The sequence below is a fragment of the Tachypleus tridentatus genome, chromosome 2 (assembly GCF_004210375.1).
Source record: "Tachypleus tridentatus isolate NWPU-2018 chromosome 2, ASM421037v1, whole genome shotgun sequence".
NCBI classification, from domain to species: Eukaryota; Metazoa; Arthropoda; class Merostomata; order Xiphosura; family Limulidae; genus Tachypleus; species Tachypleus tridentatus.
The window spans coordinates 47,002,846-47,024,979 of NC_134826.1; the positions used below are offsets into that span (position 1 = coordinate 47,002,846).

Genomic DNA, 22,134 nt, shown 5'->3' on the forward strand with positions numbered 1-22,134 from the left:
AGTAACATGTCTGTTAGGAGCTCTTATTAGAGATTTAGAGCAAAATAGCTAAAGTAATAGTTCTAGTGATATGTCTGTTAGGAGCTCTTATTAGAGATTTAGAGCAAAATAGCTAAAGTAATAGTTCTAGTGATATGTCTGTTAGGAGCTTATAATAACAGATTTTGAGCAAAACCGGTAAAGTAATAGTTCTAGTGGTATGTCTGTAAGGAGCTTATAATAAGAAATTTATAGCAAAACTGATAATGTAATAGTTTTAGTGATATGTCTGTTAGGAGCTTATAATAAGAGATTTAGAGCAAAACAGGTAAAGTAATAGTTCTAGTGATATGTTTGTTAGGAGCTTATAATAAGATATTTAGAGCAAAACAGGTAAAGTAATAGTTCTAATAACATGTCTGTTAGGAGCTTGTAATAAGAGATTTAGAGCAAAACAGTTAAAATAATAGCTCTAGTAATACGTCCGCCAGATGTAAAGACAACCATAATTGATTTAAAAGAAACTCAGTTGATGTTATTATTAGATAGAATTTTTAAGAAGAGTTTCAATTCAGTTGAAATAGAAGACTATGATATGATAAGACTCACTGAAACTTGGTCAGGTTGAAGAGTGTTGAAACTAGGAGTTATTTAGCCTTTTCAAGCTCTGAGTTATTTAATAATGATAAATGAAGAACTCTGTCAGGATGAAATACATAAAATGTTAGTTCAAAGGTTGCATCTATATCTATATGAGGTACAGTCACGGTTTTCACGAGTAGAAAATGTTAAGTTTGTAATTTGTATAGGTCATCTAATGAAATAGATGAGGCCACGGTTGTCGCTAATGTGAACACTGATGCAAGAAACGTTAATTTTAGGCAGATTTATTGGAAATGTTTGGAGCGAAATAGCGAGAGAGAAACACAGAGATTTCTCATACCCTTGTAGTAATTCAGGGTTAGATTTTTCTACCAACTAATCAGAAAAAATAAAAACGTAGCTACAATATTTGAAGAGAAGCAATATTTAGGGAAGAGTAATGTTAGTTTTCAGAAAATGAATTTTGTGGCCATGAGACAAAATGTGTCACCAACGAATTGGAATACTTAGTTAAAAAAAATGACGTCGATCAGACATGGGAAATGTAAAAAAAAAATGATTTTAATTCAAGTTAGGGATATTGCTTATAGTATAACAAGGCAAATCGATCATAATTTGCTTATTAAAGAAATAAAGGAAAAGTTGGGGATAAATGTCGTAAGTTTAAGAAGTTTAAATTGATGGTGATTTTGGATATTTGCAGAGCTATAGGAAAGCTAGGACTTAGGTTTAAAATAATCTAGGACGTCCATTATGGCTAATGTTAAAAAGAGGGCTTTCATCTGCAAAAGCAATATTTTTGCTGAACACTCTAACATGGTTGGAATGTTAAATTTTTTCCTTATGTTTCATAGGAAAAGGTTTTATCAATATTTCTGATCCTACCTAAAATATTAACAATGATCTGGTTTATGTACATACTGATACCTTCATGGTAAATATAAAGACCGAAAGATTAAAAGTATACAAAGGTTTTCCCTAGGGTCTAGAGGGAGTCGTAGATCAGATATATGAGCCCCTCTTTCTTTTATTTTGAGTGGATCAATAGACAATAGGGAGGACTGAAGAATTGGTTATGTTACTGCTATTTTTAAAGTGTGCGATAAGTTGGCAAAATTATACAGAGTCTATTAGAAGAAGATTTCATGAAATACGATATCTCACATGAAAGCCAACATGGATTTACCGAAAGGAAACCTTGACTGCTAATCTGTTATCTCTTTTTTTTTCTCTCGTGTATTTTACTTGTTACCTGGAAGATTGAAAGGGTGTGGGCTTAGTGTGCTTAGATTTTCAAAAGATTAGATAAGAAAATCACATGGTTAGGGAGTTGGGGAAACACTTGTTAATTGGATTGTAGGGTGGTTGGATGAGAGAGAGCAAAAGGCTGTTATTAATAGAGATCAGTCAAGCTGGACTCTTTTTACAAGCGGATTGCCTCAGGAGTCAATTCTCGGGCCTTTGATTTTACTTATGTTACATGATTAGGTATAATTAGTAAATTTCGTTGATGTGTTAGGCTCTTTGATACATCTATCCGTATTGGGACTGTTGAGGTATTGCAGAATGGGTTGGATAAATTGGTAAACTGGACAAGTATTTGCCAGAAGACCATTATTTATAGTAAGTTTAAGATAATGCATTTGAGCAGGATTTTGGTAACATTTTTAACGTAGATGGAACAAACAAAAACCATATAAAACCAAAAAATGTTGGCATAGTGTGGATAAGTCACGTAAACCACAGAAGTAGTGATCTGTTGCTAATAAGGAAGCTGTTAACATTTTTGGGCACATATTTATAAACATTTTGTTACAAACTAGTAAAGGTGAGTAACTGCATCCCTGTACAGATCACAATTTAGGCCCACTTCAGATACTGTGTACAGCCAGGGTCTTTTTATTTAAGAATGGACATTGACTTGTTGAAAGGGTTTTCGAGGATGGACAAAAAGATTATTCCAGAAATGAAAGGATCATTTTACGGGGATAGATTAACATCTTTTGACTTTTTTTTGATAAAGGACTATTAAGAGATTATTATATTGAAGATTTTTTGAGGGTCGATAGGGTAAAGGATTCAGATTTATTTGATGAATCGTTTTACGATAGGGTAAAGAATTCATATTTATTTGATGAATCGTTTTACGATAGGGTAAATGATTCATATTTATTTGACGAATCGTTTTACGATAAGGTAAATGATTCAGATTTATTTGATGAATCGTTTTACGATAGGGTAAAGGATTCATATTTATTTGATGAATCGTTTTACGATAGGGTAAAGGATTTATATTTATTTGATGACTCGTTTTACGATAGGGTAAAGAATTCAGATTTATTTGATGAATCGTTTTACGATAGGGTAAAGAATTCAGATTTATTTGATGAATCGTTTGACGATAGGGGAAAGGATTCATATTTATTTGATGAATCATTTTAGCACCTTTTAATGGATACTTGTCACTTAAATATTCGCGTATAAATTAAATATAATTTAGTAAATCTGGTAATGTATGCATTAGATTATACTGTAACTTTTATTTCTCAGTTTCCTTATCTATATGTGTTTTGGTCTTTATTAACTCGCAACCGCAATCCTGGCATAGTTTGGGGTTGGACACTTGGCTCGCAATCTGTGGGTTATGGATTCGAATCTTTATTTAGTGTTGTGATGGTCAATTCTACTATTCGTTGGTAAAAGTGTACTCTAAGAGTTGGAGGTGGAGGGAAGATTGATTAACTGACTTCCCTCTAGACTATCAATGCTAAATTAGGAACTGCTACCGCAGATAGTTTTTGAGTAGCTCAGCCCCAGTTTTAAAAACAGACAGACTTACTACAAATATCAGCTACAAATTGATTTAGAAACCCAAATTACTCGAATGTATTTGTGTGTAACATTCACTTCAGAACTTTACAAAGTTACAGCTTTTTTAAATATCTTTTTCAGAAACGATGTGACACAAACGATAAGATGTTTGTTTGTTTGTATTGAATATCGTACAAAGCTACACGAGGGCTATCTGCTCTAGCCGTCCCTAATTTTGCAGTGTAAGACTAGAGGGGAGGCAACTAGTCATCACCACCCACCGCCAACTCTTAGGCTACTCTTTTACCAACGAATAGTGGAATTGACCACTACATTATAACGTCCACATGACTGAAAGAGCGAACATGTTTGGTGTGACGGGGATTCGACATCGTTATTTTCACCTGTTACACTTGTTTAAAGCATCCTATTTAAGTACAGGAGATCTACAGTACGTGAGGTGTTTTTTTACAGTATCGAATTTTGTGTTATCAAATTAATTGTTTCTCTAGAGCAGTGATGCGCAAACCTTTTTTTTTATTTTGAAAAGGCGAAATGTCTGGTTTGACAGGGATTCGAACCTGCAACCTTTAAAGTACGAGTCGAATGCCCTAATCGCTTGGCCAAGCAATAAGAGCAATTAATATGTTGTCCTGTGTAGCCCGTAACTTTCCACAGGGCATCAGAGAGCTTGGAATTGCACTCACTGAATAACATATGCACTCCAGAATGCCTTCTGCAGATTGGTAGCTTTAAACACCGTATCAGTACTGTAAAATCTAATTATTTTTGTCACTTAATATTTGAAGTTTACCAGAGTCATTCATTCCTTTAGACATGTGGATAGAGTCTAGACACGCGGATAGAGTCAGATGCTAACCCTAACTAAGTTTTATTTTAGGGTACTTACATTTCAGGGGCTGCAGTGGTAAATATATATGTGTGTGTGTTCGTTTTTGTATCAAGTGTTTAAAGGTACACTCAACACTGAATATCATTTTCTTACAGGCTTCAAAATTAATTAACGAAATAAATGCTACTCTTCGAGCGGGTACCTTCGTTAGTTCAAATAATTATAATACAAACACCTTGTTACGTAGTTAAAGACTTTCTGTTAAATGGTGTAGTTTATTTCGGATATTTGCACAAAGCTGAACCTAATTTTCAAGTGATAAAAACAGGTAGTCAAAAGCAATCACCGTCAGCTCTGGGTAACCTTAATCGAATAGTAGGAATTAACTGCCACTCTTATAACTCACCCATGAACCATCGCCGGCCACAACATGATGTATAGTCGTAAATCAAAGCAAGATTACTAAGTTTCATTTCTAATAATATTAATTACTGTTATTGTTAAACATTTTATTCTTTAAAGATGAATATTTACATTTTAAGCCTTAACATATGTTTTAATTTAGGAACAGAAATACTGTTTTCTGAACTACGTCCAAACGTATATCAACCAAAGTGACAAATGGGAATTTTCGTTGGAAACCCTATAATATTGTTAGAAGTTCTAGACTAATGTTAAAAACTTCGTATAGTATTATAACAGGTTGGTTTGAAAAGTAAATGCCGAAGCTACATACTAGTCACATTAATCAATGGATTCTTAAAACCTCCGTGTTTCATTATGAATCGTATCCTAACCGTTTTAGCCCGGAATAGCCACGTGGTTAGGATCCTTGATCTCGCAGTGTGAGATTCGGGGTTCGAATCCCCATACCATCAAAGAAGTTTGCCATTTCAGCCTTCGGAGTGTTATAACGTGATTGTCAGTCCCACTATTCGTTGGTAAAAAAGTAGTCAAAGAGTTGGCGGTGGGTGGAGATGACTAGCTCTCTTCACTTTACTCTTTCAGTGGTAAATTAGGAACGGCTAGTGCAGATAGCCCTTGTGTATCTCTTCGAGAAATTCAAACCAAACCAAACATAATCGTCTTGACGAGCCGTGGTATTAGCGAAAGGCCTTGTCGGTTCTCGCATAGCAACTATAGAATAGTTTATTTTGACTCTTAAATGATTTACCTGCATTAATTATCTAGTGACATGTGAAACATATCTATTTACATATTTTACTTCACTGGCCCATCCGTTTCTATTGGATTTTTCTTTTGTTTAAAGTTTTTCTCCTAACTCTAAACAGAACGTTTATACGTTTAAAAAAAGTGTTACGTAATTGTTAAATTAGCCATCCAAACCTGCGATAACTCATCTGTTATTGTGTTTACAGGTTTATACATGCAATGTAAACATAAATGTTTTAAGTATTGGTATTAATACACATTTTTCTTTTAAACACTGAGTTTGCCAGGTGGTTAAGGCACTAGACCCGTACTCTGAGGGTCGCGGTTTCGAATCCCCGTCACACCAAACATGCTCGCCCTTTTAGCCGTAGGGACGTTATTATGTAACGGTAAATCGAACTATTATTTGGTGAAAGAGTAGTCCAAGAGTTGGTGGTGGATGGTGATGACTAGCTGCCTTCCCTCCAGTCTTACACTGCTAAATTAGAGACGGCTAATGCAGATAGCCCTCGTATAGCTTTGCGCAAAATCAAAGCAAATACTGAGTTCATTATTTTGTTCTCAAGTAACTTTAAAATGTAAGATTCGATCTCTGAGATGACCTCGGAGTAATTAATCCGTTTTCTAGTTTGTTTGTTTGTTTTCTTTCGAAACTGAAAACATTTTCAGTTTAATTATATTAGTTAAATCTGAAATATTTCTTGGGGTTTTATTTATCCATAATATTAGATCATGACACAGTTTACATAAAGTATTGCACTAAACGAAGTTCGTCTTTGATCTTGTACTTCTGTACTTCAGTGCAAAAAAAAAAGTCTACGTTTTTGCTTTTTCACCTAAAAAGTAAAAGAATGTTAAGACAACAGAACCATAAAACCGAAACTAAGAGTTCTTTCAGCTGAATTCTTTGATGGTTGACTTGGTTCCAAGAATTTCGTTCTTCTATGCCTAACACATAGTTGTGGCTTTGTTTTAAATAATTTACTTTCATTTTACGTTCAATTGCCAAAATACTACGTTCCTGAATGAAAAATGTTAGCTGTAAAGAATGTGTCCGAATATTATACTTTACTGGTCAATTTTTGAACGTAGTAAAAATAAACAAGAGAAACGATAGTTTCAAAGGAAAAAGGAAAGTCGGCGTATTCAAAGGAATTTATATCAACCACAATGTTAAATATGTAGTCATGCAATACGACCTGTTAATAATGAGATTCTATGAGCTGGAGGCACTTTTACTATGACATAACCATGAAATGAATATGGGTGTAAGCTATGCCTAACCGTTAATTTTTCTTATCCAAGCGCCTGTTGATTATATAGCAAGGGGTGTGGAACCTTGGTATACATCCCCAGCAGAAAATTCGGACACGGACAATTATATCCAAAACTAATTCGTGATAAAATCAGAGTGAACTGGGGGATGGAAGCGCTCATTTTGTTAAACCTGCGGTAAAGAAAGCTCAAACAAAGAAGCCTCGGATACGCATGCTCTATGTCAATAACCTCTTGTGGCTTATTGCATGCGTGACAGAAAATGGTTAAAGTCACGTGTGAATGCGTGCACGTTTTAAAACAGTCGTTAGTCCGTCAGGCTGATCCAAATTACACTAAACCTTCTTGACAGTATCCATATTGACTCGTGACTGTAGGTCTAAAACAAAAACAGCGTTGTATCCAATTTACCTGTGTATTTATACCGGATAAGGCACCTAGATGATTTTTTGTTGGTATATCTGTAAACTCCAAGTTTTTGTTTGGAAACTGACATTTATTTCATCATATTCAAACATCACACGAAACAATTATGATAAATATTTTTTACTTTGGGTGTAATTCTTAAAAAAAATAAAAGATTATTCTGATTTTTCTAACCAGCTTGTTTTGGTTTTGTTTTGAATTTCGTGCAAGGATACTCGAGAGTTATCTACGCTAGCCGTCCCTACTTTAGCAGTGTTAGACTAGAGGGAAGGCAACTAGTCATCACTACCCATTGTCAACACTTGAGCTACTCCTTTGCCAACGAATAGTGCGATTGATCGTCACATTATAACGACCCCACGGCTGAAAGGGCGAACACGTTTGATGTGACAGGTATTCGAACCTGTGATCCTCAGATTGCGAGTAGTGCGCCTTAACCACCTGGCCAAGCCGGGCCTTACCTTTTAGGAGAAAGGAATATAAAGAGCATAGTTTGAATTCAGTTAAAACAAGCAACAAAAATTTATAATGTTTGATTGCAGTTTGATTTTTCATGAGCTGTAGTGGAAGGTGAAAGGAAAACACACAAACAAAAACAACAGTATGAATATAAAACAGACGTTACATAAAGTCTAATGAAATTCTTTGTTTTAAAGTTAGCTATGAAAGATTTTAATTTCTTTTGAATCTTGTGCAAAGCTACTTGATAGCTATCTGAGTTGGCTGTTCCTGATTTAGCAGTGATAGATTAGTGGGAAGGCAGCTAGTCGAGACCATCCACCGCAAACTCTTCGGCTACCAACGCAAATGGGATTGAGCATCACACTATAAAGCCCCCAACTAAAAAGGCAACCGAGTACAGTGACGGGGCTCAAACCTGTGACCCGCAAATTAAATGTCGACCACACTAACCGACAAGATAGGGTAAACCTCGAATGAAAGGAAAAGGAACACAGCTATTCAATGAACCCAATATTAGGAAAATGTATTCTATTTCATGCTTTAATAATTAGTTTTTTATTTGAGAAAATTCTGAACTTACAATAAGATAATTCACATTTTCAAGTGGGTTGTAAACTGAGAAAGTGACTAGGTGTGTGGCGATACAGTAATACGATACGAGTAGGGCTGTGTTACAATTGTATCGATACATCGTCTGATACGATACTATTTATGTATCTTCACAAATTTTGGCAAGGTTTCAGTAAACGTCATAATTTCATAATTTTTGTACAGAAAAAATATCAGAATTTCTAATAAATTATTTTTGCTAAAAATTAGTATTTTAATATATGGATACAAAGTAGTCACTGCTCCAAGTGTAAACCGATTTTCATGTTTAGATTGAAAATACTTGAATTATTTTTTTATTTAAACAATAACAAATTTCTTTTGTGTAATCTCTAAAACCTTCGAAATAAATTTCAAACCTATTTTCCATAAATCTTCTTAGTTTATCTTCTGTATTCACTACCTAAATGTAATATGAGGTCGGTCACTTTGACTTGCCTCGTAACTACCACAAAGAAACACAAAACAAATAAAAATTATTCTTTCTTCCTTTCTATAATTATTTCACATTGTAGCAGGGAGATACACTTGCCTACACTAAATAACCTAAAGCTTTTGAAATTATACATCTGTTTGTAATTAAATTTTATTGTCAAAGTTTGTAATAAACCAATTATAAAATTCTGTATCTAGATATGTATTATCTCAGTCTTCTGTGTGACTTACATTGTTAGAAACATTTCGTGCGAAATGAAGAGAAGTCAGTGTAATATGCAATGTATTTCCCAGTTTCTCACCCATCTTATTAGTAGAACTTCTTTTGTGTTGGAACATATCTTAAATATGAATACAAAATTAGTTTTTAAGTTTTTGTAAAATTTGGAATTTAAAAGTAGCTTGTAGAAAACATTAGTAACTTTTACATAGCGTGCAAAAACTATTAAATACGTAAATTCCTCTACAATACAGTGATATAAATACACTATATACAATGTTTCTAACATATAAAACGCCATTATTTTAAAATTAAAGCTGTTCCCTGACATTCTTCCAGTTGCAGAATAATGAAAGACTACATGAAAGTTTTTTTTCAGGATATGTAAATTACGAATACAAGCCACCGTCCCATTTTTGTATGCATCTTTTTACTAAAACTTATAAATAAATAATTTTCTGACGCTAAACTTTCCCTAGTTCCACTTTTTATTCATAATATTGTGAGATAACTTTCTCGCTGTTTATCTCAGGTCTTCTAAAATATTAAAAAAAACAACATAAAATGAGATATTAATCTTATTAGTTAACCGATTAATGAATAGCTTAAAATCCAGTGGCTTTGTTCTCGTGCAGGTGAAATAGATCTTAAAGTGTCTCTTACTGCAATTATGATGTTTCATTATTGTTTCTTTCGGTTTGGTTGGAAGTTCGCACAAATCTATACGCGAAGTGTTTGCACTAGCCGTCCCTAATTTTGCACTGAAAGACTAGATCAGAAGGATGTTTGTTTGTTTGTTTTTGGAATTTCGCGCAAAGCTACTCCAGGGATATCTGCCTTGTCGTCCCCAAGTTAACAGTGTAAAAATAGAGGGAAAGCAGCTATTTCACCACCCACCGCCAATTCTTGGGCTATTCAATTACCAACGGATAGTTGGATGACCGTCGCATGATAATGCCCCCACAGCTGAAAGTGTGAGTATATTTGATGTAATAGGCATTCGAACCCGCAACCCTCAGATTAGAGTCGATCGCTCTAACCTGGCCATGCTTGGCTGACTAGAAGGAACACAGCTAATTATCATCCACCACCGTCAATCCTTGAACTACTCTTTTACGAAGGAATAGTGGAATTGTCCACCACTACATAACGCTCCCACAGCTGAAAGGGTGAGCATGTTTGGCATTACTCAGATTGCGAGTCGAGCGCCCAAACCACCTGGCCACGTCAGGCCTGTCCTTTCAGCTTAACAACTTGACAGTACACACCTCGACCAATGACAAACGATCCTGCTGTATGTTAGTTTATTATAAATTTTATTGTGTATAAAAACGTTGAGCAACGCCACACAAAGACTATCGAAACGTAGCCTTTCCTAATTTTGAGTGAGTGACTAGAGGAAGGAAGCTAAGTTAGTAGCACCAATCGCCAACGCTAATAGAAAAGTGGAATTTGACACTTACTCATATAGCGTACTCACGGTTCCAAAACGCGGTGAAGCAAGGGTCGCGAGCCTTGAATCCTCGGGTTTGCACTCCGTGTTCGACCTCAACTTTGTATTACTTCCTGACCTGTATGACTATGAATCAACAGTCAACAGTGTCCTTCGATCAACATCGTTCAACAAAGATTCGCCCATTTTACCTCAGGAGAATTGCTTCTGTATATGTGCTGGTGAATCTTAACATGAGTGTATTTATAAGTCTGTGCCAATAAAAACTGTCTTCAAGAAGATTGTAATTCAATTTTCTTAACCTTGTATTACAGCAGTTGCTGGTGCTATCAGAGAAGCAGATGAATTTGCAAGTGCGATCTTATATTTATGTGTATACTAGAACATTAAATATCACTGAATGCATTTAATGGAAAGTTAAAGAACTGGAAGCACAATTTGCAAGGTACTAGCGATGTACAAGTTACATAGGAACTGATACGTCACTTCCTGTTTCAGGAAAATAGTGGTGTAGCTTTACGCCACATTTCTGATTTAATAACGAAGATAGTTGCTTATATGTAGATATGATATCACTTCCTGTTTCAACTAAATGGTGGTGCAGTTATACGCCACAGTTACCATTTAATAATAGTAGGTTATATGTAGATATGATGTCACTTCCTGTTTAAGATTAGGAGAAATAGAAATAAAGTTCCGGTCTCAATTTCTTTTGCATGGCTGTTTGGAATAAGAATAACAAAAGTCAATGAAATATCAGTTGTTGTACTTCTAGGATGTGAACTGTGAGTCGAGAGGAATGTCACTTGAATGGTTTGGTTTGTTTTGAATTTCGCGCAAAACTACACGAGGGCTATCTGCGCTAGCCGTCCCTAATTTAGTAGTGTAAGACTAAAGGGAAGGCAACTAGTCATCACCATCTACCGCCAACTCTTGGGCTACTCTTTTACCAACAAATAGTGAGATTTACCTTCACATTATAACGTCTCCACCGCTGAAAGGGGAATCATGTTTGGTGTGACGAGGATTTGAACCCGCGACCACCCTCAGATTACGAGTAAAGTGCCTTATCCACCTGGTCATGTCGGGCCGTCATTTGAATGACTTTAATTATTTCAAAAATTGTGGTAAAGTCCAAAATGATTTTACACTGTTCCACATAACAACACACGTGTTTACTGTATATATCAAATTTACGAAGAAAAGACGGCATGAAAGCTATAATGGTGTAGAAGAAAAAGAAAGAAAAATAATAAATGTTATGAAGATGTAATGTAATGTAATGTAAAGTGAAACATTACAACAATAGACCGTAAATCGTAAGTAAAGAGAAAGTGTAGTTTGAATGTGATATAATACATGAAAAAACCGCTTAAACATTATATTAATTAAATAGGAAGTGTGAAAAGGGAAGCGGAAAACAAGGATAAGAAACGAAAATTGAAAGAAAAATAATAAATGTTATGAAGATGTAATGTAATGTTATGTAAAGTGAAACATTACAACAATAGACTGTAAATCGTAAGTAAAGAGAAAGTGTAGTTTGAATGTGATATAATACATGAAAAAACCGCTTAAACATTATATTAATTAAATAGGAAGTGTGAAAAGGGAAGCGGAAAACAAGGATAAGAAACGAAAATTGAAAGAAAAATAATAAATGTTATGAAGATGTAATGTAATGTTATGTAAAGTGAAACATTACAACAATAGACCGTAAATCGTAAGTAAAGAGAAAGTGTAGTTTGAATGTGATATAATACATGAAAAAACAGCTTAAACATTATATTAATTAAATAGGAAGTGTGAAAAGAGAAGCGGAAAACAAGGATAAGAAACGAAAATTGAAAGAAAAATAATAAATGTTATGAAGATGTAATGTAATGTTATATAAAGTGAAACATTACAACAATAGACCGTAAATCGTAAGTAAAGAGAAAGTGTAGTTTGAATGTGATATAATAATGAAAAAACCGCTTAAACATTATATTAATTAAATAGGAAGTGTGAAAAGGGAAGCGGAAAACAAGGATAAGAAACGAAAATTGAAAGAAAAATAATAAATATTATGAAGATGTAATGTAATGTTATGTAAAGTGAAACATTACAACAATAGACCGTAAATCGTAAGTAAAGAGAAAGTGTAGTTTGAATGTGATATAATACATGAAAAAACAGCTTAAACATTATATTAATTAAATAGGAAGTGTGAAAAGGGAAGCGGAAAACAAGGATAAGAAACGAAAATTGAAAGAAAAATATAAAAAAATGAAATAAGACGGATCATGACAGTGTTTTTTTTCATTTCCCAGTCCCATGATGGCACAGCGGTATGCCTGTGGATGTACAATGCTAATAACCGAGTGTCGATACCCGCGGTAAGCAGGGTAGATATAACCCATTGTGCAGTTTCGTGCTTGACTGGAAACAATACAATTTCATTTCCATAAGTACATTCTCCGATGAGCTACCTACAAGTCTACGGACTTAGAACGAAAATATCCGAGGTTCTATTTCCCTCAATGGACACAACAGAAAATTCAGTGTGGCTTTACCCCTAAAACAAACAAACATCCCCGAGTACACTTAGAATTTGCGTAACCTTGACTTCAATGTATCTTTTTTTCGTGTATTGACGTACGTTCATTAGTATTTACTGACATTAATTATTTTAAATTAACTAAGCGCAACCTGTTGCCCTCGTGCATAATTTATACCTGGTGGAGCTAGACACTATTTCTTTCGATTTACTGTCCCTACTGACCGTCTTAAAGTGTATATGGATATAAAAGAAAAGTAGCTGTTGACCTACATATCTTACAATCCAACCATTTTATACCTCAGATTTAAAATACATAACAGAAATGTTCATTAAACAAGTTTAAGACTCTTTGTTCATGAAATGAGCAAGTCATGTTTGACCCTGAGAGTGAGAAGCACACTGGGGAAAAGTCATGCATCATTATAAAGACAAAAATCCCTGACATAAATGATTTTTAGTGTCAAGGATGTTGAAAGATTTTGTTAGGTGAGATCGTGCATTACCAAAGAGATACGTCTGCTATAACGTTATCGTGCGATTCATACTGCTCAAACTGTTCTTACTAAGTCTACATCAACATAAGCGCTTTCCAAATACAGTAACCACCAGGTTCTTTATTTACTGTTCAGAAAATACTTTCAACATTTACAGTTGCACCAAATTTGGTCAATTTCCACCATTTGACTTTTTTCTTTCTTGGGATTTATTTATTCGATTAAAGAATTGCTAATCAATCAGTTTAAGTTTATTATCATATATCCAAATATAATATAACATATTTTTCATTATGTATTACACGTTGTTCATTATTCAAAAACATGATAAACGAGTCATAATTCTAAAGAACAAAATATAAGAAAATATCTTAAATTTCCACTTACTTATAACTTGTGCTCTTCCTTCTTAGTTAATTAAACCCTTTTATTTACTTACTTTTATTCCTATTCATCTTAAATCTCCAACTAAGTCTCAGTTATGTTCTGCCTTCTGAGTTACTTATACCATAACTGACCCTTTTATTCCTATTCATCTTAAATCTCCAACTAATTCTAAGTTGTGTTCTGTCTTCTGAGTTAATTATACCCTTATTGACCCTTTTATTCCTATTCATCTTAAATCTCTTCTCAATTGTGTTTTGCCTTCTGAGTTAATTATACCATAACTCACACTTTTATTCCTATTCATCTTAAATCTCCAACTAATTCTCAGTTGTGTTCTGTCTTCTGAGTTAATTATACCATAACTCACACTTTTATTCCTATTCATCTTAAATCTCCAACTAATTCTCAGTTGTGTTCTGTCTTCTGAGTTAATTATACCATCACTGACACTTTTATTCCTATTCATCTTAAATCTCCACTTTGTTCGAATGAAAACGTTTACATTGTTTCAATCGGATTTGTTGGGAATGTGTAATTACTCTTGTACGTCATAGTTTTAGAACATCACCTTAAAACTCTAATGCATTTGTCTTTTTCCATTTTCATTAGTATTTCGGTGACAATATTGAGTTTTGATCCTTGTTTCATATCACTGGTAAAATATTCATTCAGGTTTTGTTAAATTTGTTAAAGTTCCATACTGTATGCCTTAGAGGATTCAATCTAAATATTTACTATTCTTGCTAGTTGTAATATAAGGCAGTAGCCTGAAACAATTCTTAATTTCTTTCATTTAATTTCAAGAGAAGTTGTTGAACCCAAGTAAGCTATACATATATATATTTACACAAAGTTCTTTATTACTCTAAGATTAACATAATTGGACTGTGTGTCTAGCCAACAAGCTATGTTTTTTCCAATGCCTAAAAAATTCATCCATTGTAATACAGATCATTTAGACTGTTAACTGGAAACGTTTTAATAATTAGAAACGTTCTAGCCCTAGAGTTAGCTTTCATATCTCCGATGTTTAGAATCCATAGGATTCCTTTGGTATTTTTTTTATTCCAACGACTCAAGAAATCTGATGTTACGACGTAAAGCTTAGCTTTAGAAAGGTTAGCTTTAGTTTGATAGTGCTATTAATTAGACGCTCGTCACACACATTCGGGGTACATTCTGTCCCTGCCAGGCTATATCGATAGAGTAGATTTCTTTTGGCAGAGGGTCAAAGAATGACAAGTAAAAGTGTCACGGACCTTGACTTCCTTAAGATAATTTCACTGTAGTAGTTGGTCTTATCATTGTACGTGTACAATCAGCAACTTTTATGCTACTGATTTCTACATGTACATCCTTTCAATATTTTTTAATTAAAATCAGTTTTAATGAGAGATTTATCAATAACGTGTACGGTTAATAATTTATTAGAAATTATGGAGGTTATTTTTTATCCACTATGTTCATATGAAGATGACCTAGGAAGGTGGAAACGTTGTTCTCTACTTTATTAGTAAAATTGTTCATACCATTACTAGCCGTTCTGAGATACATTTTTATTTCAAGTGGGTTTCTCGTCATCAAGAGATGTGAACTGTGGAAGCTATCGTTGGTCTGTATTCTACTTCCCTCTTTAAAACAGAAGAGAAGACATAATTCCGGTTGAGGAGTCATAAATAAACAAATGAACAAACTATTTCTTTTCTCTTCAGTACTGAAGAGAAGACAAAATTTCAGTTTGGAAAACGTGAAAACAAACAAATAAACCCACTACTTCTTCCCGCTTCAGTATTGAAGAGGACAGATTTCCGGTTGGGAAGCCATAATGACAAACAACTTCTTCCCTGTTTAACACAGAAGAGAAGGCAGAATTACCATTGAGAAACTGTAGTAAAAGAAGAAAGAAACAAACAAACTATTTCTTCTTTAAGTACTGAAGATATAGAAACTTAAGCTGTTGTTTCATCAATTTAAAAATAAATTTAAAAAATATTAAAATATATAGCGATCAAAAGATATTTACAAAAAATTCAAATTCATGCGTTAGGTTTATCGAATATTCAGTTTTGTTTCCGTTGTTAAAGTTAGCACCTATCAATTTTTTATGCTTTCTCAGCACCTTTCTGATAACTCTATTTACTTGTGATCCTTATAGGACTTTGTAAACTGAGATAAAACACTGGACTATAAAAGATCTTGATAGATATGTAGTGAGACAGTTTCTGCTGGTAGCTTTTATGTCTGAAAGACCTAAATACTTGAACGATACTAAACAAGTCTGACCATAAGGTGATTTCACTCAAAGTCTCAAGGATGCAGCCAGTGACTTACTTTATCCTTATAAAGTGGCTTTTGTAAAAGCAAATATCATAGATAAAAACAACAAATATTACTGTAATGCCCAAGTTTTCCACTAGGGGAAGCATACTTTTCTGTTTCAAGTGATAACCAAAAAAACTTTCCATACCAGGAACAAAATATAGTGAATTCTTTCCTCTGTTTGTTTCCCTCACCGAATTTTAATAAATGATTTTAGAATAAGTGGCAAAATATTGACAGAAGACAACAACATTAACAAAAATTATTGTAATGTAACAGCTTTCCACCAGGAAAATCACACTTTTCTGTTGTTTTTTGTTAACAACAAACAAACAAGTTTCTATGACAACATGTAGATGATCGATACTCTTAGCGTTGCAAGCGGTATTTGCAACGAGTTTCTAAGTCCTGATGCGCCCCATTAACCTCTTTGAAAGCACCTTCCGCCCATGAGCTTACATTCATTTATTTCACTTAAATTATACAGTGTACAGCCATGTGCTTGATGCATGGATTGTTTCTGATCATTCTTTTCTCCTGTATAGTTAATTACCAAGTACGTTAAGAACATAGTAGCGACCCTTAAAGATTAGGCACACAAAAAAGGGGGATTTGTTATATATACATATATGGCAAATTTATCTAAACCAAAATCATCAGTGTGAACTTGTGTGTTATATGGAAGGTTTGGAATCATATATCTAGTGTAATTTCGTCTAAAAAAACGTTTTTTATCATAAAAAAGAACCGGTGCGTGAGGGAAAAAAAACATTTTGGTGTACAGAGATCGCGAGAAGCGCGTATCCATGACTGTAGTCTTTCTGTTGTTAGGCACGTAGCCACTCCCTACTCACCCCTCCTTTACTCGAGAAAGATTTGGGAAGGAAAAACTGACTCTTTGCACAATAACTTTGTACGTTTAGCTTTACATATAACAAATTAATAATCACCTCGAGAAATGGAACCTTAATATTTCTGTGTTTTACACCCGCAACCTTATTTATCACTATCTCATCGGGGAAATTTTTTTAAGGATGAAAGCTGAAACTTCCTAAAACGTTAAGGTAAATGTCATGTAAAACTTTATTACAAAAAAACGAGTGAAAATATAAATCGTGTTTGTGAATTTTGTAGATTTTCGTGTCACAATAACATTTGACCTTGGTTGCACTCAAAATAAACAAAACTATTATCTGTGAAACAAGAAAATCAAAGTTTATTTGAAAGCAACTCTACACTAACAACTACCTGCGTATATCTCTTCTTAATTCTAAACTGGTAGATTAGAGAAAGGACAGTTAGTTAGAAGTAATTTAACCATTTGACTTCTTTTATTTCTTTGTTTGTATTAAGCACAATGAGCACAAAGGGTTATCTGTGCTTTACCAACCACGGGTATCGAAACCTGATTTCTAGTAATACAAGACCGCAGATATAGCGCTATTTCACTGGGGGATGGCTTTTCTTGAGCCATCAAATAATGCGCCTGTCAAAGCACACTCACACCCATAAAATAACGAGTGGGCTTTTATAGCAACGGGATGCGAACAATGAATCCATAGCTCCGAGTCAATGTGTTTCTGATCAGTTTTTGTTTTTAAATTAATAAGTGTTATTAAACGTTTTTTTCTTTGAAGCCGTGTTGTTAGCGAATGAAAGGAAGCATATGAAATAATTAACATAGCATGAATGTTTATTGTTTTCATACAAATATTTTTCCTTGATAATTGTTTTATTTTATTGTTAAATGTTTGAATAATATACCATATTTATTAGTTCATTTAAAATGTGAATAGACGAACTATCTATTTACATTAATAAGCTTGTTACGCATATATTTATATATAAATATCAAATAAGCGGTTTCGCTACATTTTTGCAACTGTTTTTTTTTAAGGTTGACATATTTTTTCTTTTATGATTTGAGAATTAAAGTGAACGTTTCGAATAAATTCGACCTGGTATGTGTAAGCCCAGCACATAAAACGAAACAAATTACATAGTTACTGTCAGAAGAAAAAAAGGTAAAAAAGGAACTCGTCTTCGAGTTCGTTACATAAACCATACATATATCTAAGTATTCCCATGGGACAGCGGTGAGCTGAAGGATGCAGCGCTGGAATCGAACCCTGGATATACTTCTTTATATCCTTTTAAAAGTTTAGCCAGGAGGGATAGTAAGCTTTCAACCCTTCTCCCCATCGAATTTTTTTTCTCTTTAACAATTTTCTTTCTAAAGTGTGGTTGGTTAAGTCCTCTTATTGACATCACTTCAAGAGTAATAAACAGATTCCTAACAGTGAAATAAATGTTAGCACTGAATTTATACGTCGAGTTCTATTGTGAAAGGTTGATAACCAGTCCGAGCTTTGATGACTCAATGAACCATGCTGTTTATTTAAATTCCACGTTGTTATGTTCATCGCTTAGCTTCTGGTGGTTGTATGAATTTAAAAATTTATATCTACATATATCAGTGATTGCTTATGTATGTAGAACTGAAAGCCTTAGTGATTCCTCAAGAGCTTCGAGACTTTGATTAGGAGACATACGTTAGCATTTCCAAGCTTTGGTTAGCAAGCGTATGTTAACAATTTCCAAGCTTTGATTAGCAGACATATTTTAATAGTTTTCAAGCTTTAACTAGCAGGTCCCCCGCTGGTACAGCGGTAAGTCTACGGATTTACAACGCTAAAATCAGGGGTTTGATTCCACTCGGTGGGCTCAGCAGATATCCAGATATGGCTTTGCTATAAGAAAACACACACACTTTGACTAGCAGGCGCATGTTAACAGTTTCCAAGCTTTGATAAGAAGGCTCATATTAACAGTTTTCAAGAAGAAACTTGTTAAATGTTTCAAGGTTTTGATTAGGAGATTCATGTTAAACTTTCAAGGACTCGATTAACAGAAACGTCTTAGTAAAGCTAAGCCAGTTGAAAAGATTAAGACTTTCCGTTAAGAAACTCAAGCTATATTATCTTAACTGCGAATATACCTAGTTGTATCTCTCCTTGGTGTCATCAGCCAGCTTGAATGTGGAACATCTCCCGTAAACTCGCTCAAAAGCGTGTAAACAGTGCTAGAACATTTTAGCGGTTTGACATATTCAACAATATGCAGTGATTGGTGTTTGTTTGTAGGAAGTTAAGGATAACACTACACAATGGACTATCTGTGCTCTGCCTATCACGGATATCGAAACCCGCTTTTTTGCGTTGGAAGTCCGCAGACATACCTTTGTGTCACTATGAGGCACGATAATCAGTAATTTTATTACCAGAAGATTTAATCAATGAAGTAAAAAAAAGAGGGCTATCTGCGCTAGCCGTCCCTAATTTATCAGTGTAAGGCAGCTAGTCATCACGACCCACCGCCAACTCTTGGGCTACTATTTTACCAACTAATAGTAGAATTAACCGTCACATTATAACGCCTTATGACTAAACGGGAGAGCATGTTTAGTGTGAAGGGGATTCGAACCCACGACCCTTAGATTACGAGTCGAGCGTCCTAACCTCCTGGCCATGGCGGACCTATGTCCCTAAGTCTGAGAGCATACCATATTAAATATTCGGGTTACGATATTCGTGGCGAGCACAACACAGATAGCCTATAGTGTAACTTTGTATTTAGCAAAAGGAACAAAATCTTAGTGTTATTTTGTGCTATTACTTCTGGATTGTCTTCGGATTTACAACGCTAACATCAGGAGTTCGATTCCCCACGGTGGACTCAGCAGATAGCCTAATGCGGCTTTGCTATAAGAAAAACACAAACACACATACTTCTGTATTAAAACTGTAATGAAATGATGATGAAAGGAATGTTAAATCATGTTGTCATAATTATAACCAATGTAAATGTACTTCCTAACTGTCCTACTTTTCTTCTCGTAACACAATTTCATTTAGGTGGCGTGTCGGTAAATTATATTTTGCTGTTCCAATTATTCTGTTTAAGAACATTTTGACGTTATTTCTTTAGTAATAGAACCAAACACATAACAACGAAGAACAGCAATAGAACCGAAAACACAATAGTGCTTTAGGGATAACAGAACCAAAACACCAACAGTGTCCCAATGGTCATAGCACCAAAAGCAAAACTGTGTGACCTGTAACATAATCAAAAGCAATTATGCCAGTGTTAATATATCTGAAAGAAAACAATAAATCAGTGGTAATTGAGTCGAATATACAGAAATATAGTTATGAGATCAGAACGTAACATAAGACAATACAGAGGTTTAGTAGGTTATATTAAAATGATTTTGGTTCTTAAAAATAGCTACAAAAAGGTAATTTTTATTGCAAAAGACTCTGACGTAAGTCTGTCATGTTCAACTTACACCACTCTTCCCTGTCTGCTTTCTATAACCTATTTAGTGTAAAAAATCGATGGTTCCTCAGCGCCAGTTTCAATAGATCGATCTAACAGAAATCTATAAGCTCTGACATAAAGTTCAGTAGCACTTAACCCATGCAACTGTATGTAACAGACTAAAAATGGATCGCCTAAAAACGAGACTACCTTGGTATAAGTGCTACTGAACTTTATGTTTGTAGATTTTCATCTATAACAAAATACTGCGAAGATAGTCCTCGAGTAGCTTTGCGCGAAATTCAAAAGAAACAAACAAAATGCTGCACTCTGTTTACTAGAGCTGGGATAGGATCTGTTAGAAGTCCCTTTCTGGATGGTTCATGGTGCTACAAGTTGATATATATTCTTTTATTTTTTTGGTAATTCTAAATTCCACCATCTGAATAGTCGAAAAGCGCTGTTACATAGTCTTTCCACAAAATGATTAATTCTCGGTGGCATCGTATTACACCTGAAAACGGCAAACAATGTCAAATGGTAGTTCTGATACATCCTGTTCCACCGCGGCTTTATATTAACTGTATTTGTCAAGTTACTTGCTTATTCAAAATCATTTTATTAGAATGTACTTATCCCTCTGTATATCAGTAGTAACCGACAAAAACACCTACAAACACAAAATATATTAGCGATTACAGAATTAAAATCACGTAACTTAATTTCTTATTTGGAAAGGAACCTGTATTACTGCACGTTTTTTCGATCTCAAATAAATTTTATTTCATAGCCTTGTAGAAACTGATTGAGAGTTTGACGCACAACTTAATTAATTAAATTCATTTAGTTTTACTTTAAATACCATTTTTATCATTTATTCGTGTTTTTAAATTGCAGATAAACTAAAATGTAATTTATTGTTTATATGGACTTTTCATCGTTATGAATTATTTAGATTTTTTTATATTATCACTTTATTTCTTTTTGAAGAGTCCCCCGCTGGTACATAAGTAAGTCTATGGATTTATAACTCTAAAATCAGGGGTTCGATTCCCCTCGGTAGACTAAGCAGACAGACCGACGTGGGTTTGCTATAAGAAAACACACATACTCTTCGGATATATAAAATAATATTATGAAATACGGAGAAAATTAATATCATTTCCCAACACATGACAAACGATAGTTTTCTGCTTTTGCAATCTATTGTAAAAATATGTTTCACTGAAAAAAACAACAACCAAACAAACTGAATTTGCTGAGTGATTCATAGAATGGCGTTTTGTTCTACGGTTTCCTTGTAGGTATGCGAGTTGGTTTGAGTTCACGTGATCAACAACGCAATGACACCACCATTCAAACGGAAGTAATAAACCTTCAGTGATTGGTACGGCTACCAGGAGACATCAAACTAGGATTTTACTAATTACTCTCAGCACGCCCTAGATAATTAAGACAAATTCCGTGCAATAGTTATTATACTTCTGATAGAAATAACGTAAAGTTTACCAAATGCCATCTCGATCTGAAGAGAAATCAGTTCTCATGTTACGCGAACTGCATGCGCTTTCAATCATTTCTCTATCAGTTTTCACTACCAGTTGATCATGCCGCTTTGCTTATTGTGATGTCTGTAGGTAAGTAAAGATAGATGGTGAATACACTAAACAGAGACCGAATAAGCCTTGTATAGTTGAACAAACATAGATCATTGTAGATTTAAGTCAGTAAGAAACGAAATTATTGTGATCGTAAGGAACTTATAATAAC

The 22,134-nt window shown here is 34.2% G+C and overlaps 1 protein-coding gene across 4 annotated transcripts in view; it reads left to right on the forward strand.

Moving 5' to 3' along the window:
- The window catches only part of LOC143242916 (uncharacterized), a 58,648-nt gene that overhangs the window by 17,388 nt on the left and 19,126 nt on the right, over positions 1 to 22,134 (forward strand). The window contains exon 1 of one of the 4 annotated variants that reach the window (XM_076486530.1): positions 21,716 to 22,001. The exons of the other annotated variants lie outside the window; for them this stretch is intronic. The gene's annotated coding sequence lies outside the window, so the exon portion shown is untranslated. Of the gene's footprint in view, positions 1 to 21,715; positions 22,002 to 22,134 lie in introns of those variants that run through there. 4 annotated transcript variants of the gene reach the window in all.